Source organism: Urocitellus parryii, chromosome 1 (genome assembly GCF_045843805.1).
Source record: "Urocitellus parryii isolate mUroPar1 chromosome 1, mUroPar1.hap1, whole genome shotgun sequence".
Classification (NCBI taxonomy): Eukaryota; Metazoa; Chordata; class Mammalia; order Rodentia; family Sciuridae; genus Urocitellus; species Urocitellus parryii.
The window spans coordinates 241124468-241136350 of NC_135531.1; the positions used below are offsets into that span (position 1 = coordinate 241124468).

General features: G+C 38.0%; 1 pseudogene; it reads right to left on the bottom strand.

The window, feature by feature from the left end:
* Nucleotides 1–11411, bottom strand: part of LOC113182952 (la-related protein 1B-like) — a 36760-nt pseudogene extending 25349 nt beyond the window's left edge.
* Nucleotides 11412–11883: the final 472 nt, after the last annotated feature.

The following is an 11883-nucleotide window of genomic DNA, read 5'->3' on the forward strand; positions in this document are numbered from 1 at the left end:
AATCTACATTTAAAAAAAGAAAAAGTCCTGACTTATGTTTCTAACCGCTGCATCAAAAATTAGGGGAAACTGGGAGATAGAGATAATGAAAATAATGAAATTTATAGTTGCTATGAAGATCTCTGAGCAGACTTTCCCAATTACTGTACCACATTTTCAACATGCACACATGAGTTCAGTTCTGTCTTGACTCAGATCTGTCTCCGGATCTTCTTGTGTGCCCCACCCTGTGTCTGCAGCACATTTCCTTCTGCAGCACGTTCCATGAGCTCATGCATTTTCAATTGTTCAATCATCCCCTAAAATTACTACCTTTCAGGATGCCTTTTTGTGCTAACTAGTAGAGTGGTAGTGATTTCCCTTGGAATATCTGTCTGAAACAATCTTTTCAGACTTTGTTTTCTTCACTTATGAAATGAAATGAGAGTCTGGCTTAGATCATCATAGGTGCTGTTATGGTTAGAATATTCCCACCAAAACCTGTGTTGAAATTTAATCTTTACTGGTAAGTATTAAGAGGATGGAAATGTAATTCAAATATGGCATTTGGAGATGGGATCTTTTTGTGAGGTAATTGAGGCTAAATGAGGTCCTCTGTCACCTTGGGAATCTATAGTCCACACCAGCAAGACCTACCTCCCCAGATACGGGCTACTCAATCTTTTTTTTTTTTTTTTTTTTTGGTACTGGGGATTGAACCCAGAGACGCTTAACCACTGAAACACACTCCAGCCCTTTCTATTTTTCTTTCTTTCTTTTTTTTTTTTTTTAGGCAGGGTCTTGCAAAGTTGCTTAGGGACTTTCTAAATTGCTGAGGCTGGATTTGAACTTGCAGTCCTCCTGCCTCAGACTCCCAAGCTGCTGGGATTAGAGGTGTGCACCACTGCACCCTGATTGAGGTGCCCAAACTTGAACTCTCCAACCTTCAGAACTAGGAGCCAAATAAACCTCTTTACCTTATAAATTACCTCATCTAGAATCCAGTTATGGGAATAGAAAACAGACTAAGATAGGTGCCTTCCAGTTCTGAAATTTTATGGATTTCTAAGTGTAATGTATTAAATCAGCAGACATGTACTGTGTACCATTAAGTGTCAGGGATTGGGCTGGAAAATGAAGGGAATCAGGATGCAGTCCTTCCCTCAAACACCTCATGCTATTGCAGGGAGAGAGACTCCGTGGTTGGGTTTTCATTCAATATTAAAAAAGGACAAAATCAAGATAGGCGCACAGGAATGGAGTGATTAGTGCCACCTAGTTGGTCCGCCAAGTAAAACAGAGAAAATGACATCTGAGCTGAGTCTTGAAGGATGAATCCGTAGGGCCAGAGAGGAAGGAAAGAACCTTCTAGATAGAAGGAACAGCATAAGAGGAAGCACAGAAATGTACAACCATCTGGGAAGAGTATAGAGAGCCTGGGTGAGAGTATTAGTAAAGCCAGAGAGATGAGACACAGTCATTTACTCAGTGTTTGGGACAGCGGGCACAGCTATGACAAAACGCCACAGACTTAAACAATAGGAACTGACTTTCTCACAGTTCTGGAGGACAGAAGCTCAAGATCAAGGTATCAGCAGGACTGATCTCTCCTAAATGCTCTCTCTCATTGTCTTGAAGACAACTGCTTCTGCCTGTCCTTATGTGGTGTTTGAGGGAAGGATGGCATCCTGGGTCCCTCCATTTTCTGGCCCAATCCCTGACATTTATTGGGATGCAGTACATGTCTGCTGATTTAATACATTACACTTAGAAATCTTAATGGTTTAGGATGCCTCCCATGTGACCTCATTTAGCCTTAATTACCTCCTCTAAGGCTAAATAAAAGTTACACTGGGGTTAGGACTGCAACATATGGATTTGGTGAGGGCACAGGTCAGTTCACAACATTCATCCTATGCTATTTGAACCTAGTGAGACAGAATGTCTACCATAATGTCAGTGTATTGAAATCCAGTCTTCAAACAAGACAGTTGTTAGGCCTCACCCAAATGACTATGTATGAATTAATTAATTAATTTTGGTCTGTGCTGGGAATTGAACCCAGGGACATACTCCCAGGCCTGCATGTTCAGATTTTGTATTCAGTATTTGATAGCTAGACAATTTATGTTGTTTTAGCACAGAAACTGTACTTTCAATGTGAAGGAAGTCTATAAGAGGAAGACTGGTCAATAACAGTAAGAAATGACTATAAGTTCCAAAGATGGTCACAACAATGATTCCTGTCCCACAATCTCTTCTCTGAAGTAACCTTGCCACTGCCCCATCAAGAAGTAGAGCCCAAATCTTGTCCCTTGGAATCTAGAGCTGACCTTGTGACTTTCTTGTTACTAATAGGGTGGTCCTGCATGATTTCTGAGGCTGTGAGTAAAGGCTATGAAATGTCCATCTATTTCTCTTGGAACACCCTCTGGAAGCTTTCCATCTGGACCTCAGGCATCATGCTGTAAGACTCTGAAGCCATGGGAAGAGGTCTGGGGCAGGTGTTGTGGCCAACAGTCCTGACTGAGTCCACACTTTAACTTTTCCAGCCCAGGCACCAGACTGGTGGTGAGATGCCATCACTGAATCAGAGCCTCTAGTACCAGCTATTCTTGACCTCAGATATTAGGGTCATTTCTAGACATTTGAGTCTTCCTAGTTAACGCGCCAGGTATTGTGGAGCAGAGAAGAGCCATTGCCACATGCCCTTTCCTGATCCATAGAATCCAAGGTACAACAAAATGATGTTTTTTTTTTTTTTAAATGCCACTAAGTTTGGGGAGATTTGTTACAAAGCAAATGACTCAGTAAGTGACTCAAGACAATTAAATTGTTAAGAGAACAAGATTTTTAAAAATATTTATAATAAGTAAACAGTTGAATCAAGAATATACAGGGGCTGGGGACGTGGCTCAAGCGGTAGCGTGCTCGCCTGGCATGCGTGCGGCCCGGGTTCGATCCTCAGCACCACATACCAACAAAGATGTTGTGTCTGCCAAGAACTAAAAAATAAATATTAAAAATTCTCTCTCTCTCTCTCTCTCTCTCTCTCTCTCTCTCTCTCTCTCTCTCTCTCCTCTCTCACTCTCTCACTCTCTCTTTAAAAAAAAAATTATATAAGAATATACTCTGGGGCTGGGGATGTGGCTCAAGCTGTAGCGCACTCGCCTGGCATGCGTGCAGCCCGGGTTCGATCCTCAGCACCACATACCAACAAAGATGTTGTGTCCGCCGAAAACTAAAAAATAAATATTAAAAAATTCTCTCTCTCTCTCTCTCTCTCTCTCTCTCTCTCTCTCTCTCTCTCTTTCTCTTAAAAAAAAAATAAGAATATACTCTGGGTCCATTTAGTCCTGCATGACTTAATATTGTTCCTGAAAAGATCTCTATTTATAGTACAGCATACTATTTGATGCCTATAATGATGTTCCAGTATCATTTAGAAGGTGCTGCATTTGGTTTGTGGCACATAGTTTCAGAAGTCAGGGGAACTAGACCATATATTTTAGGGGGAGAAAAATACCTTAAACTGGTTAATACTTTAAATGTTTTGACATTTAAAAAAAAATGGAAGATTTCATTATGAGGCAAATTAAAACACATGATTATTCTCATTCTTTGATAATGCTGAGTAAATTAGTCTTCACAATAATTTTTTAGTTGCACAGATTTGACATATATTGTTTTTTGCATTGTTTGTCAAGAGGAACTCTTAGAAACTAGAGTTATTTATGTATATATTTTTATTTTTATGTATATACAATTATTCTTTTTAGTTATGATACGACACGAGGATAGATATACCTTGACATAATCACAAAAGCATGGAATTCAACCTGTTATATTCAGGCCCCAGTACTCCCCACCTCCAATCCCCTCTCTCCACTTTACCAATCCCTCTTCAATCCATTTACAGTTCACTTTTTTTTTTTTTTTAATTAGAGATGCCGGGACCCACCATGACATATCCACGCCTGCACATATAAAACTTTGGTCAGATTCATTCCACTGTTCTTCCCTTTTCCAGTTCCTTCCTCCTCCTCAATCCCTTCATCTATTTTATTGATCTTTCCTCTATTTTGAAGAAATTCCCTCTTCCTCAGTTTTCCCCCTTTTTCTTTCTTGTTTTTTGAATGTTTTTTATTTTTATTTTTTATTCCCCCCCCCTTATTTTGGATTAGCTTTTATATATTAGAAAACATTCAACCTTTGACATTTGGGGCCTGGCTTATTTCACTTAGCATGATAGTCTCTACTTAGCATGATAGTCTCCAGTTTTATTCATTTACCAGCAAATGCTGTAATATCATTCTTCTTTATGGCTGAGTAATACACTGTGTATATATACCACATTTTCTTTATCCATTCATCTGTTGAAGGGCACCTAGGTTGGCTCCATAGCTTAGCTATTGTGAATTGAGCTGCTATAAACATTGATGTGGCTGTCACTGTAGCATGCTGATTTTAAATCCTTTGGGTATGTACTGAGGAGCAGGATAGCTGGGTCATATGATGCTTCCATTCCTAGCTTTTTATTTTTATTTTTTAAAATATATTTTTAGTTGTTGATGGACCTTAATTTTATTTATTTATTTATATGTGGTGCTGAGAATAAAACCCAATGCCTCACATATGCTAGGCAAGCATTCTACCACTGAGCCCCAGCCCCAGCTCCAGCCCCCATTCCTAGTTTTTTAGAGGAATCTTTATACTGCTTCTCAGAGTGTTTGCACTAATTTGAAGTCCCATCAACAGTGCATGAGTTGATGCACTAAGTGTACTCCCCCCACATTCTCACCAACATTTACATTTCTCTAATTGCTAGAGATATTGAACATTTTTTTTCATATATTTGTTGACCATTTATATTTCTTATTTTGAAAAGTGTCTGTGTAATTTCTTTGTACATTTATTGATTGGGTTATTTGCTTTTTAAAAATACCACCCACTTCTAAAATGGATATTCCTGTGAGTTATAATAAACACATCACATGACACCCTTTTCCAATGAAATTTCATTCCCCATGCATTTTTACATTGTTATCGAGCACAGTTACAGTTCAGGTCAGGACTAGTATTGAAAGAAGAGGATTGTGTGTGTGTGTGGTTATGTGTGCATTTGTATTTTAGCATTGTCTTTAGAAGAGAAGATTTACTGGCAGAAATAGAATTTATCGAAAAATTTCAGATCTCAAAATTCCATCTCAAACAGCCTCTGAGAAGAGCAGATAGGTACTAGGAAAGGTGGGGTCTGATGGGTCAGTTCTAAGACACAGGACCTTCGCACCCAGGATAACATCAGGAGCCCCAGCTGCCCTTTTCCTCCTGGAGATCAACAAAGCAAAAATCTTCTTTGTACTCCTTAGAGGCTCTCACCCTGAAGCCCCTGCAGTTCCATAGGGGATCCCCCACTAGCACTGACCCTAAGATGGCTGAACCCAAATCAGAGACACCTTAGGTAGAGATTCCCTTCCAGTTGTTCTATTGAACAGCTCAGTGGCACACCTAGATTACAGGAAAGAACTGTTGACTGAAATCTTATTTCTGTTGATAAGGTAACTATATGCAGACAATGCAATTGCAGCTGGGGATTCAATTATATAAAATATGTTAACTCCAGAATCTATAACCCAATGAGAAAGATAAGCTCAAATGTATCTATCTACTGTCATTTCCGACTATAGAAGTCAGAGGCTAGCTGTGAACAAAGTGTTGGTGGGAAATCTGAGGTAAAGGACAATTACTTCTGATCTAAAAAATACAGATCTTACTTGAATCTCACTTTCGGCAAAGGTTTATAATTAAAACAAGTAGTACTTTGAATCTATAAGTAACACATTTTATTAACAGAACATATACAATGTCTAAGGTATTTGCCCTCTGCTATGAACTCAACTGTATTATCTAGAATAATTCTAGCAGTGAGTACTTCCCAGGAAGCTATGAGAACAAAATCTCTCTCTACTTGAGAATAGAGGTATACCCTTTTGGTTTTATAGATGAAGAAACTGAAGTTTAGAGAAATGGCTTACCTAAGTTCACATAGCTAGGACCTGGCAGAGCCAGTAATTACTCTAATGCATATGAAAATTATAAAACATAATGACATGCCACCTATGAACTCATTATTTAGCCCACACTATGAAATATGTATGTGTGTATGAATTCTATTTACAGATGAAGAATCTGAGGTGGACAAAAAGCAATGACTTGCCTACTTCCCTGTCTCTGGAATTTTTAACAAAGAACATTTAAAAATGTATTTAAAAACACTCAGACATAAAACACAATCTTCAAAGAGTGTATCCTCAGAGTATTTCAAGCCAAATTTTGCATGCTTGATGTCAGGAAAATATTTTTATTTCTTGCCTCCGCAGTATATTATGTTGATGTTTAAAAATATTTCTGTTCTGACTTTTGTTAAATCTCAAGAAAGAAAATAAATTAAATATAAGACTTAACTTGTAATGTAGAATTTATCTGTTTTAATCTATATAACAGAGTAACAGAGTATTAGTTTTCTAGAAGGCTTTCTACTTAATTGCTAATTAATTATATATTTCAAGTTGTTTGTAATATGTTTCATTAAAAAGAGTAGAAAGCTTTATTGGTAGGTTACAATTAAAAGATTATAGAGTTCCCACCACTGAGTTAAAAGTAATTAATGAAGGCTTGAGTTTCAAAATTGTAATGACATTATTTCGAAAATGTTAATTTTTAGCTCATCGGAGGTGGTAAGAACTCCTTCAAATATTTTATCTTCAAAAATGTCAAAATTTCCTGCACCAAAACATGGACCACTGTTTTTGAACCACATTTCTATGGCACACTAGTGGCACAATGAATCACAATCCAAACCATACTATATACCACACTAAACCAGCTGTACCACTACCCAGGGGAACTGTGTCAGTATGTATCACTCCCTCTGAAACCATGAGAACATAATCTCTCTCTACTTGGGATCTGATCAACCAGAATTCCTAAATAATTCTTTATTGGTTACAAATACTGGAAAATTTTCAGTTAGTTCATAAAATGATTATAATAAATAATAGAGATTTTTTCTGCACATTTTTTTCATGTGACTCAGATCACAAGTATAAAATGGAAATTATTTGATATATCTCAGGAGTTTTTATAATTTTTAAATGAGACAATATGAGATTATCTCATTAAAATAGTTGAGTCTCTTATTTGGCTGTTGGAAGGATTAGAAATAAGATGCTTTGATTGGATTAATAAACTGGTACACCTGGAGAATGTAATATATTTGCCCTAAAAATACATGTGCTGTCTAGACATGTCAACAAGTGGAGGAAATTTAGATGCATATTATAACACTATGTGAAAGAAGCCAATATTAAAAGGCTGAATATTATGGGCTAGGGCACTGGTTTTGATCCTCAGCACCACATAAAAATAAAATAAAGGTATTGTGTCCACCTACAACATATATATATATGTTGTAGGTGGACATGCACACACACACACACACACATATATATATAGGCTGAATATTATGATTCTAACTACATGACATTATAAGAAAGGCAAAATTATGGAGACATTTGAAAAGCCAGTGTTTACTAAGGATTATAGTGGAAGGAGAATTTTTAGGGTTGGGAGACTGTTTTGCATGATATTGTAATGGTGGATACATATCTTCATACATTTGTTCAAACCTATACAATTTAAAACACCAAGGATAAATCCTAATGTAAAATACAGATTTGAGGTGATAAGAATGTGTTATAGTAAATTCATTTCTTGAAACAAAGGTACCAATCTGGTGGTGGTGCAGTATTGATAACAGGGAGATTATGCACATGTGGGGGCAGGGAACATGTAAAAATTTTATACCTTCAGCTCAATTTTACTATGAACCTAAAACAGCTCCAAAAATAAGCCTTTTAAAAATAAAAGTAAAAAATAAAGTACATTAAAATAAAATTTATTAAAATTCTTCATGGTCTCCCCCTAATCATCCATTCATTCATTTATTTGTCTAATATAGCTAGAATACCTACTATCTAACAGGCAAATATTAAATACAGGGGCAAAAGCCTTAGGAAATTATGTTTTATGTCATTTTGGTGTAGTCTATAAACTATGTCATCTTTGATGAAGTGTAAGTTCATTAAATTCAAGCTAACCATCCCTCCCTAGCATCCTCTGCATTCTTCATTAAAAATAAAATAGAGAGTGGGAGTATCTGTTTTACAAATTATCTAGTGATCTTCAAAAATAAAAGTTTAATAGTTTGAGTTTTAATTTAAGGAGAATTGAAATAGGTGTGAATGTCAAAACCACACAACTCAAATGTCACCCCTCCATAACCTCTCAACAAAAATGTTACCTCCTCTTTAATAACTGACAAATATACCACTTATGGTAATTTTGAAACATATTATGCTTTTGGAATTTTATTCTTTTTTAAGAAAAGTAATAGGTGAATGATCAGAATGTTTGAAGATATTTTTAAATTCATTGTGAAAATGGCATAAACCTTCCTGCAAAAGTTTTTTGTTTGGGGTACCAGGGATTGAACCCATGGGCACTTAACCACTGAGTCACATCCCTAGCATTATTTTATATCTTATTAAAGACAGGATCTCACTGAGTTGCTTAGTACCTCACTGTTGCTGAGGCTGGCTTTGAACCCACAATCCTCCTGTCTCAGCCTTCCAAGCTGCTGGAATTACAGCATGCACCACCACACCCATCTGCAAAAAATATTTTTACTAAATGTTCAACTGGACAAAATATTGCATACATAATGGATATATAAGAAATGCATTCATGAAAGAATTTTCTAGAACTGGGTTGCCATTTCTTTTTTTGTTAATTTTATTGTTGTAATTTTATTAATAATGCATAAATGGTTAATGGACAGGCAACACCAACTGGACTGACCTAAATTAACTACCCTATGGAAAAATATTTTCTATATTTTCCAATTTACCAATGATTGTACATAAGCTGGTTAAAAATGTCACCTTGGATCCAAGTTTACACAATAAATAAATCTAACTTTTATTATATCTTTAAAAAAACAAGCAAACAAACAATGTCACATTTTCTCAACTTTTAAAACACTTGCCCAAGTTACTTGCTGGGATTAGAAGCACAGGGCTGACAAAGATATATGAGATTAAAAATTTCTGTGAAACTCTCCTCATTAATGCTTTTCTGAAGGGCAGGACTTATACTGATGTAGCAAAAATGCATTTTGAAGAGTAATGGAAAAAATACCCTTGTTTATTTCTTCAATTTCTTACCCCTTAAAGGTCCACCTTAATGAATCTTATAGTCCCTGTGAAACATGGTAACATGTGAGTTATATAATGTTCACCATGGCAAAGGGCAGATCAACAGCCAAGGACCCGACAAGCTGGGAAATGCTACCTGTCCTCTCTTTCTGTGCTTTACTGACCTGGAGTAAATATGCCTGGAAACAACAGACAGCACCTTGCAGTATTTCCACAATGATAATTAGCTTCCCCTGCAAATCAAAGTAGCCATGCAGCCTAATTCCATTCACACAGAAAAGGACAGGCAGCTCCTCAAATGCCAGCAGCAGACCTCATTTCTGTCTCCCATCATGGCTCAGAGGGAACACTCATACACAGAGAACAATCTGGGGGTTCCATCTGTGCAGCATGGTTTATTCTAGTATTTGCATTGCATCTCAGTGAGTTACCTGCACATTCCCAACAGATGACCTCCAAGGCATCAGTAGATCATCACTGAGGGTATGTGAACAAAGGGGTTGGCCGGGCACAGCTCTAGACAATCCATCATCTGAGAGAAGTCTGTTTATGGAACACTACTAGAAGTAGGGTCTGGAATTGGCTATTTTTCTGTTTCTATCTTTTTCTTCATTTTCTCATCCACAACTTCTACTTCTTTGCTGTCCTGCAGGGTCTCTAAAATGAGGTTAAGGTTGTGGTGAGAGCCTGAACCCGGTGAAACCCAGCATTCAGGGAAATAGGCAGGAAACCTTGCCCATCCATCTTCTTCTGAAGAAAGAAGTCACGTTCCAAGTTTTCTACACTAAAGTAATATTCAATTTGATGCTTAATATACTCTTTAAGCAATGCGTCTTCCACAGGATACACCTGTACAGCCATATTGTTGTCCTAGTAATACATCATGCTGGTGTTAACTTCTGCTTGAAAAAGCTGATCTGTCCTTTTACCATGTTCGAGGTAACCATATGAATAATAAAGTTCACTGGAGAGTTTCCTCTGCCTTGTCCTCTTCCTCAGCCTCTGAAGGTACCTTGGATATTACCCTCCTCACTCCTCATATTGGACACTTCATCCCGATCATCTCTCTTTTTTTTTTCTGTCTCGCCCCCAACTTTTGAAAAACCAGCCTCTACCTCAGAGCAAAGCCTGTCCAAGGAAGGGACATGACCTTTGTCCTTGGAAAGACCCACAGAGCACTCCTAGGCACATTCCCACCCTGCTAAGTTGTTTATCTACAAATAACAGGAGAGATCTGCTGTGCCAGGTGTCCCTGACTCAGTGAGGCTAGGTGAGGATCCATAGCAAACCCCTAGCAGCCACCAATCAGCATGAGACAGGGAAATACCTGGGATGCCAAATGACCCTCCCAGTAGTTTATGGTGGTTGATAACATTGGGAAACCATGTAGTTCAGCACTTTCACCCCTCTTGGCTTAAACCAATCAGTTCAAGTGAATCCCCCTCTTGTAGTAACCAATCACCCCTCCCCAACTTGTTCCCACCAGTGAATGTGCTAATCATGTTTCAGAGTTGTTATTTGATTTTCCTGTGGTGTGTGATGATTTGCTAAGAGATGCTATGATGTATGTAGGGGTCCCTGCCTTCCCCAAAGAATGTATAAAACTGCTGCAAACCCTGGGCTTGGGGCCTCTCAGTGTCACCAATTGCTGTGTGTGCGCGCGCGGAGGACTGAATTAGCTCGTAATAAACACCTCTTTGCTGCTTCCATAGATCTTGGTCTCTGGAGGTCTTTTGGGGGTCCCGAATTCGAGCATAATACTCTGTGTGTCATTCCTCCTGTTATTATGGGATGACTTATTTGCTTCAGGGGGACACGGAGAGCTGTTTGAGGATCCAGGTCTTTCCTGACTCTCTAGGCTTACATCATCAAAGTGCAATGGTACACACTTGTGTTTATTAGTTCTCTTTGTTGATGGCTCGATGGGGCTCATTCTCAAGGACATTTTCAACAGGATGTCAACCTTCTCTTCTTTATCTTTCTAATTTGTGGCTACTTATTTCCTTGGCTGATGACACTCTGAGACTACAAAAAGGTTTTTCCAGGGCTCACTAACTCTCCTGGTGTTGGCCAGTTTGCCATGTCACTGAAATCACTGGCCTTATTGGGTTTCCTTGTCTTGAGTTTTCCTGCTTTTATAATTTTGGGGGAACTGAGCTTGGCTGCTGCCTCACTGGGCCAAGCATGGCAGCCGACTCCTGGGTTGTCATTTCATTTCAAGGAATGCATTATATTCCAAATCATCAATGTTCAAAAATAACTATCCTATAACTAGGACACTAGGACCATGCAAAGTAAGGTATGGTGGACTGCACCGCTACCTGACAAACTTTAACTTATTGCTACTTGTGCCCATTAGTTGACAGGTCGTGACCTGTGTTTTCATTATGACTTTCCTTCCTCATAAAGGAAAAAGACTAAACAGGTGTCCTGAAACTGACAACATTGATGAAAAATAAGCAAGAGGGTCATATGTTAATGGATTGGCTATCAATGATAGAATTATCATTGAAAAATGATTAGAAAATAAATGGGAATTTGGAAAAACTTATGAGACAGTGGCAAAGTTCAACAATGAAAAAATAAAATAGAGTACAGCCAATGTGACTAAATCATAAGCAAAGTTGCC